The 12,981-nt window shown below is 44.7% G+C and overlaps 1 pseudogene; it reads right to left on the bottom strand.

The window, feature by feature from the left end:
* Positions 1-283: 283 nt before the first annotated feature.
* The window catches only part of LOC128341665 (zinc finger protein 420-like), a 41,685-nt pseudogene continuing 28,987 nt past the window's right edge, over positions 284-12,981 (bottom strand).

The following is a 12,981-nucleotide window of genomic DNA, read 5'->3' as shown; positions in this document are numbered from 1 at the left end:
GGCTCCAGCTGCTGTTGGACTACAACTCCCATCATCCCCAGCCACAACAGCCAATGGTCAAAGGGATAATGGGAGTTGGGTCTCCAGAGGCTGCCAGAGTTGGGTCTGGAGTTGGGTCTCCAGAGGCTGAAGTACAAGCTAGAGGGGGGGGGAAATGCAAGACCCATGACCAAAAAAACAAAGGTGAAAAATGAATGAAAAAAAAAACCAATGAAAGGATAAATAAACAGTTCTCAACACATGTAAAAATAATCAAACACATCTGTATAACACACATAAAATTACATATAAAAATATAATGACAAAATACCAAGTAGAATTACAAAATACAATGGAAGAATGAGAAACCAGTATATACAGGTGTCCAAACACAGTCCGAGATGTTCTCAAAATGAGAAATTGATGTTTTTGCTGCTTTTATTGTATGTTTTAATTTTTGTAAACCTCCTTGGGGTTTTCTTTTAACGAAAGGCGGTATAGAAATGTAAAAATAAATAAATAAATAAATAGAAGGGTACATACAGTACAGGTAATGAGTCCTCAAATGCAAAGGGAGGAAACGATGCACTCAGTGAGATGTTATAAATGCATGTAGATCAAATCAGGGTGAACCCTGAGGCTTTAACTTGCTTGGAGAAATTTGATCGTAGAAGAAATGCTTTTCTACTTTTGTCCTGTACTAACGGGAACCAGCCCCTGATGAAGCTCTTGGTGAAACAGCTCCTTATCCCGGCGTGGCTGTCGTGATTTTTCCCTGGTGTGCCTTGTCTTTCATCACCAATTATTATCAGTCATTACAGAGTCATTATGTTACTCCATAACTCCACACGCGTGCAGACAGAGGAAGCCGATCTTCAGGTCGAGGCCCTCCTGCGCCTGCCGTCGCTAGGGGGTGAGTGAAGTGGTGTGAAGCGGAGCAAGTGAGCGTCAGCAAAGGGGAAATAGTGGCGGGGGGGCAGGCAGCAGCAGCGGGGGCAGCAGGTATCAATCAGGGGGGCTCTCTTAGTGAGGGGGAGCCTCCGAAGCCCTTCAGCCCAAGGTCAGGGCATCCCTGGCAGCAGAGGGTTTAAAATAGATGCAAATGGGGGGGCAAAGGTCCACACCGGGGAACCCTAGCTAACACACTTTTAAAACAGCTGTAAAATTAGTAAAAGCAAATCAAAACAAAAACACAGCAGCCAGAGTTAACTGAACCACAGGAACTACCACAAGGGACGTGCCACTTCTGGCCCGCCAAGTACTGGGGCAGCAAGGAGGTACACTGCTGCCCCAGTGGGACTATTCTGGGGGGCAACATGGCTGGCGGGCGGGCGGGACATGGGGGGGAGAGCACCCTCCCCAGTCCTTAAAGTTATCCCCCCCCTTCAAACCAGCTGAACCAACAGTCTTTCACAGAGTCTTTTCTGTGCTAGAGGATATGGGTACATCACCCAAGGAAGGGGTTCCTGCTAGGGGAGTGTTTCCCTCTGCCTCGGACCGATGTCCTCCTTCCCCGAGACCTTCATTCTCCATGACAACAGAAGCACCAGCAGCCTGACAGTAGGATGCCCCTACCACATCCCGGAGGGTTTCCCACCACAATCCTTGATACCTCCCTGAGCTTCTCCAGGTCAGCCACCTTGGCTTTGAGGGAATAAACCTGTTCCCTGAGAGCCAGGAGCTCTTTGCACTGGGCACACACTGCTGGCATTCTACGTTCGTAACTCATATTATTTATTTATTTATTTATTATATGTGTAGCTGCTCTTCCTCTGAGGAGCTTATTTTTATCCTCACAACCACCCTGTGAGGTAGGCTAGGCTAAGAGATACATACCCCGCACACTTCCCACTAAACTCCCACCAAACTCCCACGTCCTGTTATCCAGCATGGATGACAGGTAATGTTCAAGGAAGCCATAAAAGGGAAGAAGACTTCCTCCCGAATTTGGAAGGCCTGTCCAAATGAAGAGAACAGAAAGGAACACAAACTCTGGCAAAAGAAATGCAAGGTGACAATAAGGGAGGTGAAAAGAGGGTTTGAGGAACATTTAGCTAAAAGCATCAAGGGGAATAACAAAAACTTCTTTAAATACATCAGTAGCAGGAAACCTGCCAAGGAGACAGTTGGACCATTAGACAATGAGGGAGTGAAAGGGATTATTAAGGAGGATATGGAGGTTGCAGAGAAACGTTTGTCTTAATGGCAGAGGATAATGAGCATATACCTCTTCCTGAACCAGGCTTTTTGGAGGATGGAGGCTAAAGAGTCAGATACAAGTGACAAGAGATGAGGTTCTAAACTGTCTGGGAAAACGGAAAACAAATCACCAGGGCCAGATGGCATACATCCAAGAGTCTTCAAAAAACTCAAATGTAAAATTGCCAACCTCCTTGCTAAAATATATAACTTATCCCTGCAATCAGACTCTGTAGTGGAGGACTGGAAGTAGCAAAGGTAACACCAATTTTCAAAAAAGGATCCGGGAAATGACAGGCCGGTTACCTTAACATCCATTCCAGGCAAACTGATGGAAAGCATCCTCAAGGATAAAATTGTAAAGCACATAGAAGAAGAGGCCCTGCTGGGAGAGGACCAGCATGGCTTCTGCAAAGGTAAATCTTGCCTCAAAAACCTTTTGAAGTTCTTTGAGAGTGTCAACAAGTGTGTGGATCAAGGTGATCCAGTTGACATAGTATACCTGGACTTCCAAAAAGCTTTTGACAAACTTCCTCTTCAAAGATTCCTGAGGAAACTTAGCAGTAATGGGATAAGTTGACAAGTACATGTGTAGATTTCCTAACTGGCTGAAAGACAGGAAAGAGAGGGTAGGGAAAAATGGAGAGTTTTCACAATGGAGGGAAGAAGTGGAATCCCCCAGGGATCTGTACTGGGACCAGTGCTTCTTAATTTATTCAGAAATGATCTAGAAGTAGGGGTAAGCAGTGAGGTGGCCAGATTTGCAGATGATACCACACTCTTTTGGGTAGTGAAATCCAAAACGGATTGTGAGCAGCTCCAAAAGGCTATCTCCAAACTGGGTAAGTGGGCGACAAAAGGGCAAATGCGGTTCAGTGTTGGCAAGTGTAAAGTGATGCACATTGGGACAAAAAACCCCAACTGCAAGCATACGATGTTGGGATCTGAGTTGTTGGTGACTGACCAGGACAGAGATATTGGGGTCGTAGTGGTCAGCTCATTGGAAGTGTCCACTGAATGTACAGCAGCTGTATAAAATGCCAATTTCATGCTAGGCGTCATTAGGAAGGGGACTGAAAATCAAAGTGCTCATATTATCATGCCCTTATACAAAACTGTGGTGCGGCCACACGTGGAGTACTGTGTACAATTCTGGTCACCACATCCAAAAAAAGGGACATTGTAGAACTGGAAAAGGTGCAGAAGAGGCAACCAAGATGATTAGGTGCCTAGAGCACCTTCCTTATGAGTCAAGGCTACAACACCTGGGGCTTTTTAGTTTAGAAAAAAGATGACTGCGGGGAGACATGATAGAGGTCTATAAAATCATGCATGGTGTGGAGAAAGTGGAGAGAGAGGAATTCTTCTCCCTCTCACATAACACTAGAACCAGGCGTCATGCCATGAAATTGATTGCCATGAAATTTAGGACGGGCAAACGGAAGTACTTTTTCACACAATGCATAATCAGCTTGTAGAATTCTCTGCCACAAGATGTGGTGACAGCCAACAACCTGGATGGCTTTAAGAGTGGTTTGGATAATTTCATGGAGGAGAAGTCTATCATTGGCTACTAGTTGGAGGGCAATAGGCCACCTCCAGCCTCAAGGCAGGATGCCTCTGAGTACCAGTTGCATAGGAATAACAGCAGGAGGGAGGGCATGCCCTCAATTCCTGCCTGTAGGCTTCCAGGGGCATCTGGTGGGCCACTGTGTGAAACAGGCTACTGCACTAGATGAGCCTTGGACCTGATCCAGCAGGGCTGTTCTTATCTTTTTATGACTGGTACGATTGGCTATTTGGAATATATAGGGCTTGTTCACTTGAAGCTACATACTGGGTGCAGTTATTACCTAATTAAAGGTTTTAAGCTTTGTCCTCTAAGGAAATTGCAGGAGTAGGGTATTACTCACCGTATCCTCATGCTGTGTGTCTCCTCTGTGTTGAAGGCGGACCACTTGTGTGCCTTCCCACCGAATTACCCGCCATACCCCTGCTAAACTCTGTTGGCAAAGCTCCTCTGGTCAGAGTCTTGTCTTCAAGATCTTCTGGCAATCTGACTCACCTCAGGAATGTGACCCCTCCTACAAGCTGAGCCACTCACCTGGAATTAATCCCCCACTCAGACTAACTGCTCTGCCATACACACACATTTCCAGCCAGCCAGAAATCAAACCCTAGGAAATCACTGGTCCTAACAAATTTAGCTCGTCTTTCCTCCTTTGTTTTCTTGTTGATTTATTAAATTACGTTGTTATTTCCTTGCTGAGCTTCCTTCCTTGAGACCTTCTTTAGGACAGAAATAAAACACTGTCTCCTCTGTCTTCAAGACCTGCTGGCAATCTGACTCACCTCTGGAATGTGACCCCTCCTAGAGGGATTACAATCAGGTGTCTCTCTGAGCCCTCTCTTGGAGATGCCAGGAAGGGAAACTTGGAAAGCATGCAGGTGCTCTGCAAGCATGCAGGTACTCTTCGCAGAGCGGCCCCATCCCTTAAGGAGACTCTCTTACAGTGCTCACATGTAGTCTTCCATTCAAATGCAACCAGGGTAGACTCTGCTTAGCAAACAGGCAATTCATGCTTGCCACCACGAGACCAGCGCTTTACCTCCACCCTCACTGTGGAGGTGGCTACAATTTCTGGGCTCACCACCGCCTCCTGTTTCCATACCCAACTTGTCAACAAGCTTTCCCCCTTCTCCTATCTTGATTGTAGGATTCTCACACTGGCCAATGGGGAACACAAACAGCTCTCAGACTATGGTAGGATGCATCTCTTACTGTAGTCATCAGCGGGAGAAGGGCCTTTCTAGGTCCACTCTGGACCCTGCATTTCAACATGGATGCCGATAAACTGTAAAGCAGGGAGGTCAAACCCCAGCCCTCTAGTTGTTGCTGGTCTACAATGCCCCAAATCCCCAGTCACAGAGGCTAGGAGCCAAGGGTGATGGGAATTGTAGGTCAGCCTTTACAGGAGGGGTGCAGTTTGACACTCCTGTGAGGGTTCAGGTGGGGACACAAAAAGATGCTCTTTGCAGGTCCTGGGTGCTCTTATTTCATCAGGGAGCACATTCTAAAGCCCCAGGGCAGCCACAGAGAAGGTCCGGTCCTAAGCCACCACCAAACAAACCAGGGGCAACCATAACTGGACCTCTCCAGATCTTAATAAGCGACAGGGTTCATGATGTTTTGTTATGGGAATATGTTTATAAAGAGACACCTTCAACTAAAACAGGCCAAGAGTTTCTAGATTCCACTTGATCTGCAGCTGAATACATGATGCAAATCCCATACTTCTTTCGGAATGGTCTCTCAGGCATATGTCTTTTCAAAGGGGGGAAAAAGCATGCTGATGCCTTACAGCTGTCACAGGATTTAAAAAAGCTGCTGTACAAGGGGATTCCAATCACAGGGTATTTAAATAGTATCTCCAGTAAATATATTCCTTGATGTTAATTAAGGTTTGAACTCTAGATGAAACGCTTGCAACATTCTACATTTCTACATTCTACATACTCCAAGAAAGCATGTGTGGATTATATGTTGGGAACGCATATGGTTTCCACCATTGTGTGGATTCATTGACGTTTCTTCAGGTCTGAGCTGCAGCTGTAGCTCTTTCCACACTCTGAGCATTGATATGTTTTTTCTCCCCTGCGTGGATTCTTTGATGGGAAGCAAGGTTTGCGCTTTGACTGAAGCTCTTTCCACATTCTGAACATTGATATGGTTTCTCCCTTGTGTGGATTCTTTGATGAATAATAAGGTGTGATTTATTACTGAAGCTCTTTCCACACTCTGAGCAGTGATATGGTTTCTCCCCTGTGTGGATTCTTTGATGAATAATAAGGGGTGATTTATGACTGAAGCTCTTTCCACACTCTGAGCACTGATATGGTTTCTCCCCTGTGTGGATTCTTTGATGGGAAACAAGTTGCGAGTTATGACTGAAGCTCTTTCCACACTCTGAGCAGTGATATGGTTTCTCCCCTGTGTGGATTCTTTCATGGGAAGCAAGGTGTGCGCTTTGACTGAAGATCTTTCCACATTCTGAGCATTGATATGGTTTCTGCCCTGTGTGGATTCTTTGATGGGAAGTAAGACTTGAGCTCTTCCTGAAACTCTTTCCACATTGTGAACACTGATATGGTTTCTCCCCTGTATGGATTCTTTGATGAATAATAAGGGGTGATTTATGACTGAAGCTCTTTCCACACTCTGAGCAGTGATATGGTTTCTCCCCTGTGTGGATTCTTTGATGGTAAGCAAGGCTTGAGCTTTTACTGAAGCTCTTTCCACATTCTGAGCATTGATATGGTTTCTCCCCTGTGTGGATTCTTTGATGGTCAGCAAGGCTTGCGCTTTGACTGAAGCTCTTTCCACATTCTGAGCACTGATATGGTTTCTCCCCTGTGTGGATTCTTTGATGGGAAGCAAGGTGTGCGCTTTGACTGAAGCTCTTTCCACATTCTGAGCATTGATATGGTTTCTCCCCTGTGTGGATTCTTTGATGGGAAGTAAGGCTTGAGTTCTTCCTGAAACTCTTTCCACATTGTGAACACTGATATGGTTTCTCCCCTGTGTGGATTCTTTGATGGTAAGCAAAGCTTGCACTTTTACTGAAGCTCTTTCCACACTCTGAGCATTGATATGGTTTCTCCTCTGTGTGGATTCTTTGATCCAAAAAAAGGATAGAATTGCAGCTGAAGCTCTGGCTGCCCTGTGACCATTCATAATTTTTCTCATCTGCACAAACTCTTGGATGTCTGCTGAGCCTTGATTTCCTGGTTAGTTTGTTTGTTATGAGAGACTTTTTATTTCTTTTCCCCCCTTTCCAATTCTCTTCTTTAACTGGAATTTCAGGGTCGTTTGATCTTTGATGTGCAACATATCTCTTCACCAACAGATAGTTTGTTTCCGTTTTCCTTCCTGGCTGCTCACCCTTTCTCTGGCTCGGCCCTCCATCACCTGCAGAAATGGAAGAGAGGGAAAAATGGAGCTTTAAATGTTGTATTCCTTTCCTGTGTGAGCAAAAGAATGCAACATTCTGCAATGGGAAGAAGGTCCTGCTCTAAGGATCTTTTCCCCAAAGCAGATCTCTATGAAGATTTTAACAGTGGTTGACTCTCTGTGGCATGTCATGCAATTGATTCTGCTCTTCAGCAGCTATTCCTATTAACACCAGAAGACATACATTGAATTCAGTGTATTCTATTTATGTCCTTTGGTTGTAATGGCAATAGGTGTCCCAGATGTAGAGAATGGGAAGCCTTTTTATGAGCGAAAACCATCTTGCATTAGATTTGGCCATAGTATAGTTGCATGAACTTTGTGCAGACGGTGGAGAGGAGTTGGAAGGGGAAATATTTGTTATTACTCCAGCACAGGGATGTGCAGCCTTTCAAACTCCTGAGGAAACTCCTGCTCAAAACAATCAGGGACTTCTTTCCAGTATAGACTAAGCTCCAAGATAGTGGTTGGGAAATAGATCTTGCCGAAATAATTGAGGCACCTGATCCCCCACATAGAGACCCAAACCAAACCTAGAGGAGGTCTAGCAAGGACAGGCCTGACAATTCCAAGGTTGTGAGACCAGACTACTTCTTCCTTGCTCTCTTTTGACTTCTACAGACTTGGCCTTGTGCATCCAAGGAATAAAGACCCACACCTGAAATCTTCAATGACAGCCATCCACTTTGCCAATACAGACCCACAATCACAGCGAAGGGAAGGCGGAACCTCACCCAGAGCGGCCAGATGCCCACAGATGTCCTCCGTGATTTCTCTGTGTAGAGCTCTTTGGTCTGGATTCAGCAGAGCCCACTCCTCCTCCGTGAACTGCACAACCACCTCTTCCAAGCTCACTGGTCCCTGAGAGAGAGTGAAAGCATTTCCTCCTTAGTGACAGTGCAGCAAATCAGGAAGACTGTAACAGTGAGGTAGATGGGTCTCCTTTCAGAAGTCCTAATGGTGTTATGAACCAGCCTGGCTATAGGGGAAATCCATAGCTGCCATTTGTTTCTCTACTGCTTGAATTGATATTCTATGTTCTAAATTGTACCAATGTCCACACTAGAAAGGAGAAAATGCATGTATGGAAAGAGTGAATGAGCATTCATGCCAGAAGGATGAAGATGGTGGCCATCTAGGAGGTCTGGGCAAACATGGCCCTCCAGCTGTTTTTGAACTACAGCTCCCACATCTCCATCCACAACAATTGTGGCAGGGGGATTAGGAAAGTTGTAGTTCAACAAAAGCTGGAGGGCCAAGTTTGCCCAACCCCAAGTCAGAGTATAGAGTGACCAGAAGGGAGGTGAAGCCTGTGTAATACAGAATATCCTGGAGCCCAGACGAGGAAAAGCACACCAAAGGGCCAAGACAAGAGGCAGTTTCCTGACAAGGAGGATGGTTGGCCGAAGAGTGCGTCCCTAAAAAGACAGACTCCTTGGAGGGAGGGCATTGCTTCCCAGATTGTGAGCCTGTGAAACCTGCTTCTGCCAGATCAAGCCATCAAAGGAAATTACAAAAGACCCAAGGCGCTGGCCAGAGAGAGGGCAGACTAAAAGGGTCTATTTTGCAAACAGCTTATTTGGGAGACGGCTGACTAATACTTCTGAGCAGAGGTGAACAAACCCCACAACTCCTGGCCTTTTCCATCTTCACGCTACATTCAGGTTTGGCCAACCCCAGATGTATGCATTATTGACTATAAACACTAACTATACTCTCTCTTGCACAACTTCAAGACATTCTATACTTTGAGCCTCTGCTTGTCAGTTGTTGTGAACTCCGCGACATCAAAACCTGGTCATACACGCTTCCTTCCCACTCAAGGCAGCAATTCCTCCAATGGGAGGGCAGCCCCTAATGGCTCAGGGCAGGGGCCTGGCCTGCACCACATTTTTGCCTTAACAATGGTTCCCCAGTAGCCTTCCAAGGGGGAAGTCTGGACAGTCTAAATGAGGGGAGGGAGGCAGAGGGTTTCAGACCCAGGGAGATGCCCAGCAGACAGAGGCCCCCAGGCTGCACCCTCCGCTTCTCCTTCAGGAGCCTTGTTCTACCTGGTTCGGTGGCCCAGAGGCTGTTTCTGCTTGGCCCAAAAGAGAAGGTCTGGGAGGAAGGACCAGTGTGGCTTCACCATCTGTGAAGATGACCAAAAAGGATAAAAGAGATCTAGTTCATGACATAAACATTGAGCACAATTCAAACGTTCAGTAAAATAGTACGAACAGAGTCTATCATGCAAACCGTAACCACTAATACTGGTGGCATGTTTTTGATCTTACAGAGCGCTTCTGATGCAGTCTGACTCTCTGTTCTCTTGTGCAATAGGGTGTGCAAGATGACTGGGGAGAATTGCACCTGGGATACTGGAGCATCCCCAGAAGGGCTGGGAGCATGTCCGCTTGGGGACACAATGATCAGCCAGTGAGAAGAAAAGCATCTTCAGGTCTTGCCAAAAAGCAGGCAGGGTGGGTGTTTGATGCAACTCTCGGGTTTCAGGAATTCCAAGACGATATACCACAACTTAGAAGGCCCTGCTCAAAAGATGAGAAACCGAGTGGGAGTCTTTTAAAAGAATATTGAGTCAGGCAGGCCCATACATGGCAGGGGAAACTTCAGGGAGCTTTAGCCAGTTAGTTTAGGGCTCAAAAGGCCCAAATCAGGACTTTACATGAATAACCTCTGCCGATGTGTTTCTGCACTAGCTGCCGATATGCTTCTGGGTAAAATACAAAGTGCTGCTTATTACCTTTAAAACCCTGCACGATCCCCATCTCACGTTGAGGTCATCTGGAGAGGTTAATCTCCAGTTACCACCAGTACTTCTGGTCGCGACTTTGAACCAGACCTTTTCTGTAGCTGCTCTTGGCCTCTGGAATGCACTCCCAGCAGATATCAGCCGTTTAGGCCTAAAGGCTTACTTGTTTGGTCTGGCCTTCCAAGGTTTTTAAATTAAGTATTTTAATTGGGTTTTAATTGTGTTAAAATTGTTTTGATATTGTGTTTTAAATGATGTTTGTTTTTATGTTTTTTATACTAGATTTACTGCACCCAGAGCCTCTGGATGGGGCGGTTTATGAATGAATGAATGAATGAATGAATGGACCTCTGAAGCCCTTAACGATCTGGGACCTGCACACCTCAGGGGTGGATTTCTCTCTCCTGGGTCCCTCCCTCCTCTTCACTAATGAAGGTCTTTGGGAGAGGACTTGCTTCACATCTCTCTATTTAACATGCTTCAGCCTTAGAAAATCCTCCCAAAGATCTTGGGTTTGCTAAGAATTTTACTATATACCATTTATCCTGTTGACTTTAGCCCTCTCCAGACATTCAAGGAAACAACACTGCATACACTTACATCTGCTGAAAGTGAGTCACAAGTTCTGCCCAGGCCTGTCACTCATTGCCTCCTCTGTGCCAGTCACGGATAGGATGGCACTCCCCTGAAGAGGCCATCGCTGTATCTGTGATGGCAGATGATTCCATGATAGGGAGGCCCAGGCAAGTTGCTTGACAAGTTCTGTATCAAATATTTCTGTGCTATTCTTGCATTTGGAGATATTACTCCAAAGACTGACACTGGGGGAACAAATCAAGTCAAGCCATACAATGAAATACTCTCTTCTCCATTTACTTCCCACGCTGGATCGTGGGCACAGTTCATAGCACCAGACTGGACACCTGAAAATCTTGCATGTTGAAATTAAACTCATTCTTAATCTAGGGCAAGACAACGGAGAGAAGCTTCTGCCACATAAAACCAAACAACAGATCCGGATAATATAACCAAATCAACAATAAAAAACACTAAATATGTGAATATAAATTATATTGAAAGTAGATCAATAATTTATATATATAGTGATCTGGAGAGAGAGAGAGAGAGAGAGAGGGAGAGAGAGAGAGAGAGAGAGAGATGAATATGATGTAATGACCAAACATAACAATACATATACACAAACAATAAAACAATAATATCGAAAACTATGAGACTACAACAGTTTTCTGGTATTATATGGTCTTTCAATATGTCTTTTCCAAGTGTCCAATAAATTGATTATCTTTGATATGTATCAGAAGCGATGTCTTGCTATTGTTTCTCTGTTGGACAATGACCATTTCTCAGAGTTCTAATTTCTTAGTTCTAATTTTGCTCTTATGTTCTATAATTTCGAGTTCTTAATGGTCTACTAGTCTGACCCACATAGAAAAGACCACAGGGACAGACAATTGCATAAACACCATTTGTGGATTGACAAGCATTCATGACAACATGTACGGTGTCCACATTTCCAATGTCCTCTTGTATCCATAGTATGAATATAAGTTCTGAATATATCTGAGTGGACTAGCTGATCTTTTAGCTTATTTTTTCAACAATATCCCACAAATGGAGGTAGAGTACACACAGGTAGATCTTGAATCAAATGCCAATGTTTAAAAATTATGAGTCTGATAGCTCAAGATTTGGAGCTGAATTCAAGAGAAAAAACGTCTCTTAGGTTTATCATGATTACAGTTTTCAAAAAGTTTAAGTCTGGAAACTTGGTCTGACCATTGCATAGCCTTTTTATAACTTGTTTTGGATAACCTCTAGATGTCAATGCAGAAGCATATGCAGCTAAATATTCACATATTTTGTGGGTTATTGGTTGGTTTTGGTTATATTATCAGGACCTGTTTGGTTTTATGTATTACATTTCAGGCCCTTCACGTTGTTGTTTTGTTGTTTGATAAGCTTGTTGTTTCCATACAACTGGAAAAGGGATGTAAAAGAAGACCCCGGATTTCAGAAGGGAGGCAGATCAAGTGAAATGCACATCCCATTCCTTCTTACCTGACAAGGTGGCCCCTCTGTCACCCTCTTCCACTATCCCCCTGAAAAGCAGATTCTGTCTGGGATCCGATGGAACCTTCTCTGCCTCAGAGAAATCTTTGTCCACTCTTGATCTCCTCTGTCCCTAAAAGACCAGAAAGGGAATGGAGAGAGGGGTTAGGAAATGGTTTCCATCTAGGACTGCTTCTGCCACAGCAACCTCCCATTGCAACCACCAAGACCTTCCTTGGTGATGCTGCAACATGTTCCATCTCAGTGTCTCAGGAACCCAAGGGCACGGCCTTCTCAGCAGTAGCACCAAGAAGGTGGGATTCCAGTCCAGGGAGGTCTTTGCTGCCCCATCTCTTTTAACTTTCAGGTGAAAGACAAGGCAGTATTGTTTAAAAAGTGTTTGAGAGTTAACAATGTTTAAATAATTTCTACCTGGTGATGATGGTAGGTCTTATGTCAAATTTAGATAGGGCTACTGTGTCTTCAGTTGCTTTGATTGACTTGGACCAATTTTATACCCGTTTTATTCCATTTTGTGTGTGACTGTCTGATTTTTAATGAAAAGGAGAGACATTTCAAATCACCATGAAGGAACCCTCTGTGACAAAACACAGATCTCCAGCTTATCTCAATCATGTCTTACATAAACACTCCACTCTAAGTGCTCATAAGGGGGGACATTCCTCTCTTTTGTCATTGAAGGGAGAAGGCTATCAAGGTAAAAATCGTAGATGAACAAATGTTTGTACTTAGATGAAATGTTTGAAATTAGATGAAATGTAATGTTTGTACTTAGATGAAAGTACAAACCTTAGGAGAGGAGAGCTGGTCTTGTGGTAGCAAGCATGACTTGTCCCCATAGCTAAGCAGGGTCTGGCCTGGTTGCATATGAATGGGAGACTTGATGTGTGAGCATTGCAAGATATTCCCCTCAGGGGATGGAGCCACTCTGGGAAGAGCAGAAGATTTC

This window comes from Hemicordylus capensis, chromosome 2 (genome assembly GCF_027244095.1).
Source record: "Hemicordylus capensis ecotype Gifberg chromosome 2, rHemCap1.1.pri, whole genome shotgun sequence".
NCBI classification, from domain to species: Eukaryota; Metazoa; Chordata; class Lepidosauria; order Squamata; family Cordylidae; genus Hemicordylus; species Hemicordylus capensis.
The sequence above is the reverse complement of the archived record's forward strand: the minus strand, read 5'-3'. Positions and strand labels throughout refer to the sequence as shown.